Here is an 18,358-nt window from a genome sequence, read left to right as displayed (position 1 = left end):
CGGGGGCGGCGGCGGCGGCGGGGGTGCTTCGGGGGGTCACCGAGGCCCTGCGTCGGCCGTCGCCGGGTCCGAGGCTGGGAGGGAGCCGGGTGCCCGGTGTCTGGAATGAGTGACAAATGCGTCGCGAGTAATAAACAGCCGATGTGAAGTAGAGGCCTGGGCGCGTCGGGCACGGTCCGGCCACTCGCTGGAATTCCACATTCCTTTAGAAAGAGATCGTGAGTCACTTCAGAAAAGGCAGGGAGCGTTAGTCTGCTTTATATCATCGTCAGGGCTGTTGAATAGCGGTTCCAAGCCTCGGCCAGCCAGGTTCTCCTTCTTGAAGTTTGACTCCTAGAATGCGTCTCACCGCGTGCTGCCTGGGGTCGGAGTCCCGGACGGGGGCGGCGCGGGGCGGGGCGGACTGGGGGCGCGGGTAAGGGCAGAAGGCAGATCCTTGCGGGGGGGATACCTATACATGCGCGAATATGCATTTGGTAAATTTGATCGCACACCTGCAACCATCCAGGATAGATTTGCCATTCGCAAGAGGGTTGAAATTAATTTTGATCCCAAGAGTTAGGTTTTTTTGTTTTTCTTTTTGTTTTTTTGCGGTACGCGGGCCTCCCACTGTTGTGGCCTCTCCCGTTGCAGAGCACAGGCTCTGGACGCGCAGGCTCAGCGGCCATGGCTCACGGGCCCAGCCGCTCCGTGGCATGTGGGATCTTCCCGGACCGGGGCACGAACCTGTGTCCCCTGCATCGGCAGGTGGACTCTCAACCACTGCGCCACCAGGGAAGCCCCAAGACTTAGTTTTTAATAGAAACTACTGGTTTTTCCTTAGGAAGGGAGTGCTTTCTACTTTATGGTAAATGAAACCCTCAGCTTTCGTTGGGTATACTTGTATGATTTTTCCTGACATATTGAAAAGGGATTTATGTATTTATATAATACATAATTTTATATAAAGTATTTTGAATATTGTATGGAAGAATCGAAGTGAAATGTAAAAATTTTGCCAGTACAGTTATTGGTGATACTCTCAAATCTAGTTGTACATGCATTTGGAAGATGGCTCACTGACTCAAATCTGCCTTGCATCATTTTTTTTCTTAATTTACCGAGCGTGGAGAGTGGTATGTAGATCGTTTAGTTACAGTATTTGGTTGAATCAGCGATGCACGGCTGTGTGATATTGACTGACACACGGCTTTCCGAAGGCAGCAGTGGAAGGACTCTTCCTGCTTCAGAGATTTACAAGTGGGAATTGAAATATGGTAGGTGAAGTACGACTCGGAAGATTAACGTTCTATGCTGAGGGTTTGAGCGTCGGCACTAATGGAATTGGGTGCAAACAGCTGTCCTCAGTGTGCTACGTTTACATTTCCGTATCAGTGTGTTGTAACTTTAGGAAAGTATTACTTAGGATTAGTGAAAGGCAACATTCTGGTTATAACTTTCGCTTTTGTTTCAAACTAATTGAAACTGTTTAGAAGAAAACCTTGAAATTTCTGGACTGATGCAAATCATGCGCCCCAGAGGACCTTTCCCTGCGCTCTGCTGGTCTCCAGACTCCTCCTCTCCTCCTACAAACGGTTTAGAAAAAATAAGAGAGGATCAAGAAGAGAACCTATTACACTGAAATACAGTTAGCAAAATACTGAACCAAACTGGTGATAAATTTCTTTACATGCTTTTTAGTAGCTCACTTAGTAACAGATTGAACACTGGCTCTAATAATTTCTTCTTGAGTATATGATGCTAATGCTCTGTGCAAATACCTGCAGTTTCTGTTGGTGAAGAAGTCCCAGGTGCTCTCCAGGATTTCACGTCTGCCGGTGGAATTGAGTGAGTGTTAAATTTCAGCCAGATGTTATTGCAAATAAAGATGTGATTTTTTTTCTCATTCAGGTTCACAGAGACCAAGTTAAGAACCTCTGCACTGGGAGCCCATCCCTTAGTAGGAATATGTATGTGCCTCCTTTTTCCCTCAAACGCTTATACTGATGGCGAGGGTGATGAGGAGGTAAAAACAGTGCAGCCCAGGGAACCCAAAGCTTCACAGTATGGGGTCATAGTGAGGTGAGGCCACATGGGTTTACTGCCTGACACCAGTTGTGATGACTCACAACTGTGATGGGTTACTGTTCTGTCTTGTACAATCTGTTTAGGAAGACGTGGAAGGTGAAATATAGTGTAGAAAAGGTTCAGTTTGGAAATTGTTAGAATAAACATTCAAGGGCTGGGGGGCATGGTGGTTTGGTTGGAAAGGCCTGGCTGCAAAGGGCCCCATCAAATGAGGCCCCTCCGGCTGTGTTGTCTGCCCTCCAGCGAGTGGACAGGGTGCCTAGCTGCTGGGTGCCCTCGCCAGCAGCCGTGCCTAGTGTCGGTGTGTCAGCCCCACTGGCCTAGTCACTGTTTCTGGGAGTTTCACTCACAGAGGGCCTGGTACTGACCCAGCAGACCTGCTGTCTGACGAGGTGGTTTCAGACTCCTGATGCAGAAGCACTGTGGCTCTGAGGATGCGTCTGGGGGACTTGGGGAGGGGACAGAGCAGCTGCTTCTTTCCATCTAGGATTCCTTGGGGAAAGGGTCCTACAGCTTTGTCAGAATCTTGAAAAGTACTGATCAGTCACGTTGCAGGATGGAGGGCCAGTGAGTTAGTGAACCTTTCAGATGCCCTTTGTCTTGAGTCTTCCCTTCAGTGTTGGCGTGTGCTCGTCCTGACGGGTCCAGCAGCAGGCCTTGTCATCCCTCCCCTCAGGGTGAGCTGCTCAGTATGGGGTGATGCGCTCCTGTCTGGGGGATTATTTCTGTTCAGGGCGACCCTGCCACCCAAACAGTGTGTGTCATTTGGTGTAACCTCTGGCCTAGCAGAGCCTTGTTGGTGGCAGGCTGCAGGGCACGTGGTGGGAATTGCCTTTATCGTTTGTGTCTGTCTTTGATGGACGCCTGGCTGTTGTAGTCAGGCCCCAGGATGGCAGGGAGCGGGCCGACTTCAAGTCCAGGGGTTTAGGGTCACATAGGAATAAGGAAAAAAGGAATCTAGCGGGGTCCAGGGACCAAGGTAGTGCTGGGCCTTGGGGCTGATGGAACTGCGGCTTGGGCCCTGGCGGGATCCGGCTTCCACCCTGGTCTTGACCTTCCCCGTTGACTTCCACTGTTGCTCTTAACCACTGACTGCTTCTGCACACTGTCTGCTGCATGTTCTCCGTTTCCCAGCTCTGCCCACCTCATCCTCTTCCTGTTTCCCAGCGGACATCCTGGAGACAGGGTGACAGCTCTGTCGCCTTCCACCGTGTCCCCCAGGTGCTGACCTGGGCGCCAGGGGCTCCTGGTCCCCGAGCTCTCCCCAGGGAGGGGTGGGCTCCTTTCAGCAGGGTCTGCAGTGGTGGGTGGGGTCACTCGGAAGGGACTGTGGATGGTAGGAATTGTGATCGCAGCTTCCTGAACAGTCTGATCAGACTTGCAGAGATAATGCCTTCACGAGAGTTTGGCAAGCCCTCAGTATATGTCACATGTTGTCTGAGACATTTTACCAAAGTTTGTATTTTTTTTTTTTTTGCGGTACGCGGGCCTCTCACTGCTGTGGCCTCTCCCGTTGCGGAGCACAGGCTCCGGACGTGCAGGCTCAGCGGCCATGGCTCACGGGCCCAGCCGCTCCGCGGCATGTGGGATCTTCCCGGACCGGGGCACGAACCCGTGTCCCCTGCGTCGGCAGGCAGACTCTCAACCACTGCGCCACCAGGGAAGCCCCCAAAGTTTGTATTTTTTTTGCATTAAAAATCAGGAATTTAACTTTGCGATAGTCTAAGTTCAGTTATGTGTTTGTGCACAGTTTTTTTAAAAAACAAATACGTGGGCTTCCCTGGTGGCGCAGAATACGCCTGCCAATGCAGGGGACACGGGTTCAAGCCCTGGTCCAGGAAGATCCCACATGCTGCAGAGCAACTAAGCCCGTGTGCTACAACTACTGAGCCTGCGCTCTGGAGCCCGCGAGCCACAACTACTGAGCCCACGTGCCACAACTACTGAAGCCCGTGTGCCTAGAGCCCGTGCTCCGCAACAAGAGAAGCCACCACAATGAGAAATGAGAAGCCCGCGCATCACAATGAAGAGTAGCCCCTGCTTGCCACAACTGGAGAAAGCCCGCGCGCAGCAACGAAGACCCAACGCAGCCAAAAATAAATAAATAAAAAAGAACCCTATAAAACAAATATTTATTTCAGTACAATTTATTGCAGCCTAAGTGAAACACCCCTGTGATCCTCTATGGCAGGCGTTCAAAGCTGGGGCCCCGCTGACATTTGGGGCTGGGTACTTCGTGTCCTGTGCGTTGTGGGATTTTAGCAGACACCAGAGGGACCCCCACCCCCAGTTGTGACGACCAAAAATGTCTTCAGATATCGCCAAGTGTTTTCTGGGGGACAAAAAGACCCCTGGTCGAGAAGTACTGACCTAGAACGGCATTTCCCAAAATGCCTTGTGTGGAACCCGAGTTTAATGGGATAGGCATAAATTTTTACAAATTCATCAGTTCAGCTCCTTTGAGTTGTGTTTTTAGTCAGTGTTATTACATATGTTTTCATGTATTTACATAATTGACACATTTCTCATTTTAAATATTTGCCTACAGTCTCTTTATTTTCTGGCCGTGCCCGATATTGTGAAGCCTTTCAAGCATTTAGGTCTTGTTGTTTCCCATGTTTATTTGATCATCCTCTGGGCTGCCAAGCTGAGCGCCAGCCCGATCAGGATAGGGATGGTGCTGCCAGGCCGACGTCCACGGTGCTCTGTCCCTGAGCTCAGATGGTGCCCTAGGGAAAAGGTGGTCCCAAGAAAGAGCCCTTGCCTTGAAGGGTTGGGGTTCCTGTTTTTCCTACAACATATTCATTGACCGTCAGTAGCAAGTATGTCATGAAAGTTTTAAATAGCAGTGTTTAGTGAGGCCGGTGATAGTCATGGCCCTAAAGACAAAGCTGTGGTGTGAATCGAAATTCTATCAGCTGTGAAAGGCCATTCAGCCCAGAATTTACTGAAATGGGTTCTGAAACCATTAAACACCTTTGTTGTTAGAATTTTGCTGTGTCTCTTGGGGACGTAGGTGGTTGGCTTGGAAATATTTTGGGGGGATAGATTATAGCAGGATTTAACGTTTGATTTTATTTGAATATTAAACTTCAAGTGGTACCTCCCAAAATCTTGCTTGAAAAATAAAGTGATATCTTGATAAATGTTTTCCTCAGAATGAGTTCTTGACTGAACACCTCCCTGGGATGGGACATGGAGCCAGGACAGAAGGCAGGCGACATTTGGCTGGTGTTCTCGAGTGGCAGTCACCTCAACCCTCCCACACACAGAAGGAAAATTGATTGCACTGTAGTGACGTACAACTGGTGTCCTGCAAGGTGTCTTGGAAAGGATCTGGTTTTTTGAATATAGAATTTTGAGAGTCTTGGGTTCCTTGACAGCTTTCTTAGCTTTATTAGTACACAGGTTTGGTTTAGAAAAGGATCATCAATTAAATGTTTTGGGAAGGATAAGTAACTGCCCCCTAAAATCTAGAGATATAGTTTGTATTGTCTCCCAGCCCTTTTCTGGCTTCATAACCGGCTCTCACAGCCACTAAGACTGAAATTACCCCAGAATTTCCTGTGTTTCTCGGTTTGTGGAATTGGTGGAACTCTTAGAGCAGCTTCTGAGAGCAGCTGGGGAGGTGCCCTGCTGGGAAACTGAAGCCTAGCTGGGTGGGCGTGGCAGTCTGGGAGGGAGGGAGCTGCCTGGACGCACCAGCATGTGTGTGGATTAAATGAAAAGTGCAAGAGACTTGACATCACCGAAACTGAGTTAGAGAGTGCGCTGTAGCTGGGGTTATATTTGTCAAGTGTAACATGTCTCTTGGGACAGCTAAACTTTAGGCCTGGGGTTGGCAAACTGTAGGCCTATGGGCCGCGTCCCACTGTGGCCTGTTTTTGTACAGCCCTAGAGCCATACATAGTACATTTTAGAGGAAAAAGAAGATGGGGACCTCCCTGGTGGTGCAGTGGTTAAGAGTCCACCTGCCAATGCAGAGGACACGGGTTCAAGCCCTGGTCCGGAAAGATCCCACGTGCCGCGGAGCAACCAAGCCCGTGCGCCACAACTACTGAGCCTGCGCGCCTAGAGCCTGTGCTCCGCAATGAGAAGCCCGTGCACCGCAACGAAGAGTAGCCCCTGCTCGCAGCAACTAGAGAAGGCCCACGCGCAGCAATGAAGACCCAACGCAGCCAAAAATAAATAAATTAATAAATTAAAAAAATAAATAAAAAGGGATATGACTACAGATATGAAAATTTTACAAGTAAGAACATCCATGTACAATTTGATGGCAGTAAATTTGAAGAGCTGTGGATAGTTTATGAAGAAGATATAAATGATCAGAATTGACCTTGGAGGGACTTCCATGGTTACACAGTGGATAAGACCCCGAGCTCCCAATGCAGGGGTCCCAGGTTCGATCCCTGGTTAGGGAACTAGATCCCACATGCATGCTGCAACTGAGAGTTTGCATGCCGCAGCTAAGGAGTCCGCCTGCCACAACTAAGACCTGGTGCAACTAAATAAATAAATAAATAAGAATTGAACTTGGAGGTAGAAAACTTGTACAGACCAGCAACTTTAGATGAAATGGAGAAAGGTAGTCAAGATTTATCTTTTTAAATTTTTTTTAGTAATTCTTTTTTAAAATTATTTATTTATTTATTTATGGCTGTGTTGGGTCTTTGTTGCTGCGCACAGGCTTTCTCTAGTTGTGGCGAGCGGGGGCTACTCTTTGTTGTGGTGCACGGGCTTCTCATTGCAATGGCTTCTCTTGTGGAGCACGGGCTCTAGATGTGGGGCTTCAGTAGTTGTGGCATACAGGCTCAGTAGTTGTGGCTTGTGGGCTCTAGAGCGCAGCCTCGGTAGTTGTGGCACATGGGCTTAGTTGCTCTGCAGCATATGGGATCTTCCCAGATCAGGACTCGAACCCGTGTCCCTTGCGTTGGCAGGCAGATTCTTAACCACTGTGCCACCAGGGAAGTCCCAAGATTTATCATTTTAAAAAGGCACTGGCGTGAGTTAGGTCAGATTTTCATGGAACAGATACTTACTGTGTTAAATGTAACAACCATTCACTAACAAAATTACTGTGCACCTGCTGTGTACCAGACATTGCCATGGTGGTGGGGAGTATAATGGTGAACAAAAACAGACACGGCTCCTTCCTGCCAGGAAGTAGTAAAGGCACAAGTTAATCCGAGGCCCATCGGAATAAAGTAAGATTACAGCTGTAGGAAAGACTGTAAAAGGGAGGCATGTTTTGCTCTGAGATGTGGGTCAGAGGTCAGGGGTGGCTCTTCTAAGATGGGGATGACTGATGTGAATGGTCCAGGGGAACAGGAGTGGGCGAGGGGACGAGGATTAGGGTGACCAGTCCAGATGGGGGCGGGAACTGTGCTCAGAGGCTTTGGGGGTTGGGGGAAGCCCAGGGCTCTGAAGAACCTGGAAGGGCCTGGTATGCTTGCGGTGCGGGGAGTGGAGCCATGGGGAGCGGGGAGGGAGGAGCGCAGTAATGACCCAGTCATGCTGCGTTACAAGTTATGATCTGTATCTTGTAGGCAGTGGGAATCCTCTGAAGGGTTTTAAGTGGGTGTGTCTTGATCAGATTTGGGTTTCCAGAAGATCCCTTTGAAGACTTGGAAACACACCCATGTCCACAGAGGGGCTGGTTCAATAACTGCACTGAGTCTGCTACACCTGTAGTGCTCACTCTGCAGCTGTAAACAGGAGTGAAGGTGATGACAGCCTGCTGGGAAGCACCTTTAGGGTGTGGTAAGGGAGAAAAGGAAGGCCCGGAGCTGAGAAGAGTGTGCACTCTTATCTGAGAGAGGGCATAACTATTTGCTTATGGTAAAAAAGCTTAAACCCCAGACTAGTTAAAATGAGGCTCCTTATTGGAGACGGAGGGGACAGGGTTATAGATTAGGTTTCTAAATGTATCTTCTATAGTAAAATTAAATCAAAAGGAGGGGGGAGGACTACCTAAAAATTAAAGCAAAATGAATCAAAAGAATCTAACTAGGGCTTCCTTGCCTCCTTGCTTCTAAGATGACCAAGAAAAGAAGGAAAAATGGTCATGTCAAAAGGGGCTGAGCCAGCTGTGCCCAATGCATGCCCAAGAATAAGCCCATTAAGAAGTTCGTCATTTGGAACATAGTAAAGGCCGAAGCCGTCAGGGACTTTTCCGAAGCAAGTGTTTTCGATACCTGTGTGCTTCCCAAGCTATATGTGAAAGTACGTTACTGTGTGAGCACAGCATGGTAGTCAAGAATGGTTCTCGGGAAGCCGGAAGGTTGGAACACTCCCACCCTGACTTAGACCTGCGGGTGCTGCCCCATGGCCTCCACCAGAGCCCAAGTAAGGAGCTAAGTCCTTAAAGACTGAAGAAATACTATTCTCTGAAAACACAATAACATGGAAATTATACTTAAAAAAAAAAAAAAAAAGAAAAGAGGACTTCCCTGGTGGTCCAGTGGTTAAGAATCCGCCTGCCAATGCAGGGGACATGGGTTCGATCTCTGGTCCGGGATGATCCCACATGTCCCGGAGCAACTAAACCCGTGCACCACAACTACTGAAACCTGTGCACTTAGACCCCGTGCTCTGCAGCAAGGGAAGCCACCACAATGAGAAGCACAAGAACCAAAACGAACGAAGAGTAGCCCCCACTCGCCGCAACTAGAGAAAGCCCACGCACAGCAACAAAGACCCAGCACAGCCAAAAAAAAAAAAAAGAAAGAAAGAACAAGAACCTAACTAGGAATTGAATTGGTGGCTTAAGTACACAGAGAATTATTATTTCCAGTGACTTCAAAACAACTTGGATTGTACATCTATCCTAGTGGGATAAATCCTAAAGACAAAGGAACTACAAAGAAATCTTAAACAATTTTTAGTACTTGTATTGTTAGTAGTAATATTCATATTATTTTGAAACTATATATATATATATACACACACACACATATATAAAGTGATAAATAGGTCATTATGTTACTGTCATTTGGAAATTATTTTCAGGGTAAGAAAAGAGATATACAAATATTAATTTGAAGTAAAGTAAATACCCTGTAATCCCAAATTTGAATTGGAGGTATCAGTGTTAATTTGTACAAAATTTTTATGAGAAAACATTTCTTATCCCTGTCCATTGGAAAGGCTAGAAACAGTGACCAACCAGTAGCAATGAGCACACAGCACCTAGACTGTGGTTTCTACGTATCATTTCCCATTGGAATCAAAGCCCCTTGGATCAATGGCAAAGTCTGGGTTTGACACAGAAAATAATCAATATGAGCCTGGAGTATCTCGTTTTACCTGAAAGCAAGAAAGCTATCAAGAATTACTAGAGGACTTCCCTGGTGGCGCAGTGGTTGAGTGTCCGCCTGCCGATGCAGGGGACGTGGGTTCGTGCCCCGGTCCGGGAAGATCCCACATGCCGTGGAGCGGCTGGGCCCGTGAGCCATGGCCGCTGAGCCTGCACGTCCGGAGCCTGTGCTCCGCAACGGAAGAGGCCACAACAGTGAGAGACCCGCGTACCGCAAAAAAAAAAAAAAAAAAAGAATTACTTGAGTGCGTTAAAAGCTGTAGGAGGTAACTGAAGGGGCTTACATTGGAAAAAGATGGGATAATTTGGAACATCAGAAAATATATGTATAAAAAAGCTGTACTTATTATTATTTTTTTTTGTGGTACACGGGCCTCTCACTGCTGTGGCCTCTCCCATTGCGGAGCACAGGCTCTGGACGCGCAGGCTCAGTGGCCATGGCTCACGGGCCCAGCCGCTCCGCGAAATGTGGGATCCTCCCGGACCGGGGCACGAACCCGCGTCCCCTGCATTGGCAGGCAGACTCTCAACCGCTGCACCACCAGGGAAGCCCTGTACTTATTTTTTACATGTTTAAACCCGTGGATCACAGCCTCACTGGTCACTATTTGAGAACGCTAGGGAACCAGCACGTTACTCTGAAAATTGATCCCAGAGGGAAAGCAGCAAGCCTTAAGAAATCCCGTCACTGGGGCTGCAGTGTGGAGAATGGACTTGGGGGATGGGTGGGGTTGGGAAGAGTGGCCATGGGAGAGAGGTCTGGAGGCATTACGGGGAGCTCAGGGAATGGAGGTGTGATGGTTGGTGATAGTTTCTGTAAGCTTAGTTGTTGAATCAACAACACCAGATGGCTCTTCTCCAAAGTGAAATTCTGGAAAATAAACTTTACGGTTGCAATTGGGGTCTTCATCGCCCAGCATTTCAACTCTTACATGCTCATGGGTAGTATCGTTACCATGTGCTGGCAACATACGGTGGCTGCATCATGTCTTTCTCATACGTGTTGATCAGGCAGGAAGGAGGAGTTCCTTTCCTTTTCAGTAATTGTTACGATGTTTTGGAGATGTCTGACTTGCAAACCTTGGCTGTTATTGGGAGATGCCACTTGTACACTTAGCACCAGGCCGTCATTTTCTTTAGACTCGTTAATGTTTGCAAAGCAGAGTTACCTGTGTGTGCAGTGTTGAACGTTACATGACTGAAGGTCATTTGTGGTGTGTACCTGGTGGTTCACCTTCTTCATCCATTCTCTTAGTGTTTCCCGTTTTGAATGACACTATAATTCATAGATTGAATTGATGTAATTAACGTTTGTAGGCGTCAGAGTTGTCAGATTGTCAAACATTTGCCTGATTTCCTTGTGAGTTCTACAGTTATCTTAGAAACGGTTGCCATGACACAGACTGCTGGTTACTTCTCCAGCAAAATTGGGTTTATTCGGGACCAACGAAGAATTGAAATCTGGGGTCTGCAACCATGGGGCGCCCGTGCAAGTCCCTGCGTGGCCAGGAGAGGAGAGCTCTTTTAAAGAGCTCTCGACTCTGGAGTCGAGAGTCCGCTGGAGGAATGGGGTCCACCCGGCGGCTTTTCACTGCTGGGCTGGGGCAGTGTCTCCTTGGCTGAGGCCTTGCCAGGCGGGAAGAGGAGTCTGTCCACTTTCTGTCGGGTGGCCCTCCCGTCGGGGCGTGGGAGTGCGCCTGCTGGCCTCCCAACTCTATTTAATTAAGGGTTCTGTTTATTAATTTTTACAAGACAGAGTTCTGTTGTGTTCTCTGAAATAGCACATAGAGGGAATGGCAGGCCTGGGAGCCAGACACATCGGCCTCTCAAAGGCGCTCCTCCTCTTTGCACCTGTTTGCCATCAGCAGGGCTCCAGAGACTGCCGAGCGCTCCGGTCCCTACTGGCGGGGGCACAGGAGGCTGCACACCGCACTCTGCTCACGGGCCTGGGGGCCGGGAGTTTGGAAGGGCTGGGGTGGGAACGGCCCGTCTCTGCCCCACAGGGTTGGGGTCCTCAGCTAGGAGGGCGCCGGGCCGCGGATGGCTGGGTGGCTGAGGGCTGGACTCTTTTGGAGGGGTTTTCTCAAATCTGGAGGTTGCTGCTGCCGGTTAGCTGGGACGTGAGCTGGGCTCCTGAGCACAGCACCTCTGCGTGGACTCTCGCTGTGGCCTGCGCTTCCTCACAGTGAGCGCAGGGGCGCTCTGTTTAGTCAGACTTCTTACTTCTCGGGGCTCCGGAAGTGAGTGTCCCGGTGAACATGGCGGCGGGAGCTTCCGCAGCCCCGAAGTCACACAGCGTTGCTCCGGATGCGCTCTCCTGCTTCCCAGCAAGTCGCTGAGTGTAGGCCACGTTGAAGAGGAGGGGACAAAGACCCCCATCTCGGGAGGAGTGTCGCAGTTTGGGGATGTGCTCTAAAAGTGCCTCACTTAGGTCTGCACATATATAGACCCTGGGAAGATAGCTCCTCCCTCGTTTTCCTTCCTGCCCTCACTAAGCCCCGCTGTGATGCTGGCAGTGCAAAATGAAGATGGACCCTCCTGGACCAGTTCTCTGTGCGTCTCTGCGTTAGCGTGGGCCCCGTAAACAGGACTCTGATGCAGAGCTCTGATCTTGCGGGAGCTTCTGCTTGGCCCGCCCAGGTGGCCGAGAGTCCGCGTGCCCGTGGCTGAGCGGGAGTGCGCGGTTGACCACGTACAGTGTGTGTGTGGAGCAACACCAAAAGCCCGCGTTCACCAGCACTTCGCAGCGATTGACGAGTTCAGAGAGGTGTTTGTAAAAGCAACAAAATTCCAAAGCTTTTTGCATCTTTGGTACTTTTCCTTCCAGCCCTGACGAGTCCAGTGTCTCATTTATGCTGTTCCATTGGCCTGTTTACCTGTTCTTGTGCCGTTACCCACTTCTTAGTTGTTACCTGTGGCCTTGTAGGATGTTTTGAAAGTTTTTGAGTTTTTCAAAAACAGCAGGAATCTTGATTGGGATTGCATCTGCGTGTGCTGAGAAAAACCAGTAGACTCTCCATAAGCTGTTAGGAATGTTGGCGGGTACAAGGTTAGCCTGCACAGACTGGGGGCATTTCTTACCCAGCAGTCCACCAGAAAGTACAGTGACAATGAGATACTTTTGACAGTAGCAAGGAAAACCATGACGTGTTTCAGGATTAATTAACCAGGGCTACAGAAGACCTCCACAGAGAGGACCATCAAACTTTTTAAATTTTATTTTATTTTTTTAATACATTTATTTATTTTTTTAATTTTGGCTGCATTGAGTCTTCGTTGCTGTGCACAGGCTTTTTCTAGTTGCGGCGAGCAGGGGCTACTCTTGGTTGCGGTGAGCGGGCTTCTCATCGTGGTGGCTTCTCTTGTTGTGGAGCACGGGCTCTGGGTGCACGGGCTTCCGTAGTTGTGGCTCGAGGGCTCTAGAGCGCAGGCTCAGTAGTTGTGGTGCACGGGCTTAGTTGCTTCGCCGCATGTGGGATCTTCCCGGACCAGGGCTCGAACCCTTGTCTCCTGCACTGGCAGGCGGATTCTTAACCACTGCGCCACCACGGAATTCCCCGGACCATCAAACTTAATAAAGGATATAGGAGAGGTCCCCACGCTCTTGGTCCTAGAGAGCTGTCTCTTCTCCCCACATTAATTTCCAAATACTTTTTCAACATTGTTGTAAAGTCGTTTCTTTTTTTTTTTTTTCCCGGTACGCGGACCTCTCACTGTTGTGGCCTCTCCCGTTGCGGAGCACAGGCTCCGGACGCGCAGGCTCAGCGGCCATGGCTCACGGGCCCAGCCGCTCCGCGGCATGTGGGATCTTCCAGGACCAGGGCACGAACCCGCGTCCCCTGCGTCGGCAGGCGGACTCTCAACCACTGCGCCATCAGGGAAGCCCGTAAAGTTGTTTCTTGACAGCAGGGACTGTGTTTGGTTTGCTGCTCCATACCCAGCATTTAGAACAGAGCTTGGCCCAGAGAAGACTTTCAGTAAATATTTGTGGATTGAATGAACGGCACAGTTACGTGCACAGCAGATTGTGTGCCCTGCTTTTCCACTTGACAGCACCCATGAGACTTTTTCCTTGGACTTAACCTTCATGTTCGTGATTGATGGTCAGAACCGTAATGGATTTCACCATTCCCCTACGGATGACGTGTAGGTTCTGTTTCTCTTTTCTATCAATGTGGATAAGAAACATTATTTGCCTCTGACTTTCTTGCCATGAGTTTTTTTTTTTTAAAAAACAAAAGGCTTCATTCTTTTTTTTTTTTAATTTATTTATTTTATTTTTGGCTGCGTTGGGTCTTCGTTGCTGCGTGCGGGCTTTCTCCAGTTGTGGCAAGCGGGGGCTACTCTTCGTTGCCCTGCCCAGGCTTCTCATTGTGGTGGCTTCTCTTGTTGAGGAGCACGGGCTCTAGGCGTGCGGGCTCAGTAGTTGTGGCTTGCGGGATTCAGTAGTTGTGGCTCGTGGGCTCTAGAGCGTGGGCTCAGTAGTTGTGGCGCACGGACTTAGTTGTTCCGCTTGCCGTGAGTTTTTAATGCCCTTTGAAATGAGGCTTTTGAGCTCTTCTCTTTTGAGAAGAGATTATTTGAGGTTATTTTTATTTTTATTTTTTTTTATTTTTTCTCTTTTTGCGGTACACGGGCCTCTCACCGCCGTGGCCTATCCCGCCGCGGAGCACAGGCTCCGGACGCGCAGGCCCAGCAGCCACGGCTCACGAGCCCAGCCGCTCCACGGCACGCGGGATCCTCCCAGACTGGGACACAAACCCACGTTCCCCGCATCGGCAGGCGGACTCTCAACCAGTGCGCCACCAGGGAAGCCCTGAGGTTATTTTTAAATCAATATTTATTAAGGCTACAAAGCTACAGCCTTGTTTTTCTCTCTATGCTTTTATGTTAGAATTTATAGATTTCATTTTTCTCTTTATAAGTTTAGTAAATTTTGATCTTTCACCCATAAGACAGCCTTTGATCAACTCAAGATGATCAGACTACATGCACCATCTTTAATGATCAGTCCCATATACAACTTAAATCTCCTTATGTGTTTTGAACCCTAGTTTTAAGTTTAGTAGATACACTTTTCGTTTTAAGCACCTTAAATATCGACCAAATAAATAAAACCTTCTCAGTAGATCTAGTAACTTAAAATTACACATGTAGTGAATCTCAAGTTCTCAAACTTTCCAGACCTTCTACCAGGAAGTGACGTTCATCGGATGAGGAACTTGGTTTTGCTCACTGCTGCACCCTCAGGACCTAGAATAGACCCTGGCAGTCGGTAAACTTGCATAAATGAAGTAATGTTTACAATCTTAGTAAATTTCTTGTGCCTTTTCACTAAAAAAGAAATGTGTAAAATCAGTAACTCAGTTATACTTTTAAATTGGAATCAAGGCTAAAACCTAAGATTAATTTGCTAAAATTTCTTGCGTACTGCACACAACTTAAATGTCAAATACATAGATTATTCTGAAGCTAAACACAAAAATATTAAAATCTAAATCTCCCACAGGGCTTAGAGACACCACTAAGGCAGGAAGGAAGTCATCTCAGGCGAGTCGGGCTTCTCATCTGGGGGACCACGTGGGCTGGGACGAGGGGAGCTGGGGTGCTGCTGACCTGGGGCCCCCTCCACCGTCTGACCCGCATGCTGCACCTCCTCTTCCTGTCTCTGCAGACTGAGCCGTCCTGGACCTTCCCGGACTCACCGTCTGCTCTGAGCAGGAAGGCCTTCTCCGCCTGGTGGGACTCAGCCAGTCTGTCTGCCTCTGGCTCTTCCCTGACTTGTCAGTTGTCCTTGACTAGATGCTTAGAAATATTGAAACGCCTGCCTGTTAGATTTGGCTCACCTTTCATTTTTTTGTCTGCCTTTCAGGTTGCAACACTAACGCTGTCTTCTTAGCTGAGTTTGAGAAGAGTGTAACTTTTTTTTATGGGTAACTATACATATGGTCAAATCGCCTTCCAAACCAATTACACGGTTTGTGAGACCTAGGATTCCTTCAGGGTGCTGGGTGTCACTTCATCTTTGCTAGCAAAGTGGCGCACTGTTGTTTTAAAGTTAATAATTGCTAGCTGAGAAAGGATGTATAATTTTAAATTTTGTATTTCTTTAATTACTTTTAGTTTTAACATTTCTGTACATGAAAATTGGAAAGTTGTGTTTTCTTCATTTGTGTTAGTCTGGCTGGAACTCTTGAAAGGGTACCAAAGTGACAGTTTCCATAAATGTGTTCTTTTTTAACTGGATGAAACTTGTAGAAATAAAATGGACAAAAACCGTGTCTCACCCTTAAACACCATGGTATTGTTAAGTCTGTTGGGTTGGCAGTTCTTTGACTTGGATTTTAGAGCCTCACGTGACGTTAAGAATTGAAGACAGTTGGAGGAAAGGGAACCCGTGTGCACTGTTGCTGGGGATGTAAAGTGGTGCAGCCACTATGGAGAACAGTATGGAGGGTCCTCCAAAAACTAAATATAGAGCTACCATATGATCCTGCAGTCCCACTCCTGGGCGTATATCCGGAGAAAATGAAAACACTGATTCAAATGTTCATAGCAGCACTGTTTCCAGTAGCAGAAATATGGAAGCAACTGAGGTGTCCATCAGCACATGAATGGATAAAGAAGTGGTATATATTTACACAATGGAGTACGACTCAGCCATAAAAAAGAGTGAAACCCTGCCGTTTGCAACAACATGGAGGGACTTGGGGGGTGTTATGTAAGTGAAATAAGTCAGAGAAAGGCAAATACTGTATGTTTCCCTTATATGTGGAATCTAAGAAATAAAATAAACTAGCGACTAACAAAACAGAAACAGATTCAGAGATATAGAGAACAAACTAGTGGTTACCAGTGGGGAGAGGGAAAGGGCAGGTAGGGGTAGGGGATTATGAGACATAAACTACTAGGTATAAAATAAACAAGATACAAGGATATATTTTACAGCACAGGGAGTATAGCTAATATTTTTTAATAATTATAAATGGAGTATAACCTTTACAAAAAGAAGTGAGGACACTGGTGTTGAGTTTGAATATAATAGAAGCTTACTTTTCTATGTAATGGGGGAGAGAATTAGGGATTAATTGATTGTTTAGAAATCTCAAGTTAACCTTAGTTTTCATATAATGCCTAAAAGAAGAGTTTTTGCTAAACAAAGATGAGCCTGCTGACCTTTCTTCCTTGGGTTGGATGCTTTATTTCCCAGTTAATGGTAGGTTTCCCTTCGTCACTCAGGTTCTGTCTTGGGCCTGCCTTGGCCAGGGCCGGGAGGGCCTGTAGCTGAGTAGCTGAGGTTGCCAGAGGCCTGGACCAGGGCGCACGCTTCCTCCCGAGCCCAAGCAGCTCTGCGGGATGACCCTGTGAATTCTGCTGGGGACCAGGGCACGCGCTTCCTCCCGAGCCCAGGCAGCTCTGCGGGATGTGTGACCCTGTGAATTCTGCTGGGGGCTGTCTGCCTGCCCGCTTGCAGGTGCCAGGCCGTGTTTCTGCCCCAACATGGAGGACCATTTTGCTGCAGCCTGGAATTGAGCACCTGCGGACTTTGCAGATAGATGGCTGCCGGCGGGCCTGGACCACCCTTTCAAGCGGACAGCGCCATCTGCTGGCAGCTTCTTCCAGGCGCCTTCGGTGTCCTGCGGGAGTGGGACCTTGGCACTCTGTCCCCATCTTTTTACTCAACAAAATGTTAGTCGTATGGAGTTGCCTTTTTTTTTTTTCTTATTTTTCCACTTCCTTGCGTGGTGTTCCATTGTAGAGAGAGTATGTATTTTCAAAGCTTTTGACGCAAATTTCAAATTTTTTCCTTTAGAACAGTTGTACCAAGTTATGTCAGATATTGAAGTTTCAACCAGGTTGGTAGAGAGAAGGACTACTACACATCTATATGTTTTTAGAATGAAACGTTGACTTGTCCCCTCTATTTATTATGGGCATTTTGAAAGCCCCCAGAGCTGGAAGAGTGATCCGCCACTGCCTAGATCCTGCGGCTGTGGGCTCGGCCGCAGTTGTCATCTCGTGGGGCGGGCCGGCCAGAGGCTGGAAAGTAACCGTGGAGAGTTGGCCCCCAGCCGAGACCCACGTGGCTGTGGCTCTGCCTTCTTGGTCTAGGCCCTTCCAGGGCCTCTGCTGTGCATTTTGTTCAGGTCAGCTGTTGGGAAGCCACTGTCAGGTGGACGCCTGTAGGTGAGCAGCTCGGGCCCCTCCCGGCGCTGGGCTCAGGACCGGCGGGCTCTGGGTGTCCTCGGCCTGTCTCAGCACCACTCCAGTCTGCTTCGGATTCACACAGGTTCACGTGGCCACCCCCTCGGCGCCTCTCCCCTCCCCCTCTCGGCAGGACACGCCTCTCGAGACCCCTAACGTGATTACCCCTGTAAAGACCCTGTTTCTAAGTAAGGCCCCACTTGCAGGGCCTGGGGGTTAGGACCTGGGCTATCTTGGAGGACACGTTTACACCTCTGCACGTGCTGGCCACGCCCTGACGATTACCGGGCTTGTACTGGTGGCCCAGACTCGCTCGTTCAGAATTCCCTCGTGGGTATTGAGAAGCGTCTCAAACCTTCAACGTCCCATCTCTCGCTTTCTCCTCCCAGGCCACAGACCCCGCTCCCCGCCGTTGGCTCCACCTCGGGACATGCGGCTCTGCTCTGCCGGTGGCTCAGGTGGGAACTGTCAACCCTCCCCGGATCCGCCCCCCCTGCCCATCCCGGGCCATCTGCACGCCCTGTGCTCCCATTGGCCCCCGGCCACACGGCCTCCGCCCCCCTTGGCCCTACAGTCCCTCACCTGCCCTGCACACCGTCAGAGAGACCGTCCTGAGCCGGGAGCCTCAGGGCCCTTCTGGTCAGACTTTCCTGGGGCTTCCCTCCCCCGCCCCAAGAAGGCGCACAGTCTCCACGTGGCCCATGAGTGGGTGTGACCTGCTCCCGTGTCCCCCACTGCCCCCCAACTCTGCTGTCCCACTGCACGTGG

The 18,358-nt window shown here is 49.1% G+C and overlaps 1 protein-coding gene across 17 annotated transcripts in view; it reads left to right on the top strand.

Moving 5' to 3' along the window:
- The window catches only part of PKNOX1 (PBX/knotted 1 homeobox 1), a 48,647-nt gene that overhangs the window by 632 nt on the left and 29,657 nt on the right, over window positions 1–18,358 (top strand). For 2 of the 17 annotated variants that reach the window (XM_089910156.1, XM_089910150.1), the window contains exon 1: window positions 40–18,048. The exons of 1 other annotated variant lie outside the window; for it this stretch is intronic. The gene's annotated coding sequence lies outside the window, so the exon portion shown is untranslated. Of the gene's footprint in view, window positions 1–35; window positions 18,049–18,358 lie in introns of those variants that run through there. 14 more of the 17 variants (XM_089910151.1, XM_089910149.1, XM_089910152.1 and 11 more) reach the window with 14 other exon arrangements.

This window comes from Delphinapterus leucas, chromosome 4, assembly GCF_059928025.1.
Source record: "Delphinapterus leucas isolate spDelLeu-1000000601 "Yukka" chromosome 4, BTC_Dleu_Yukka2, whole genome shotgun sequence".
Classification (NCBI taxonomy): domain Eukaryota; kingdom Metazoa; phylum Chordata; class Mammalia; order Artiodactyla; family Monodontidae; genus Delphinapterus; species Delphinapterus leucas.
The sequence above is the reverse complement of the archived record's forward strand: the minus strand, read 5'-3'. Positions and strand labels throughout refer to the sequence as shown.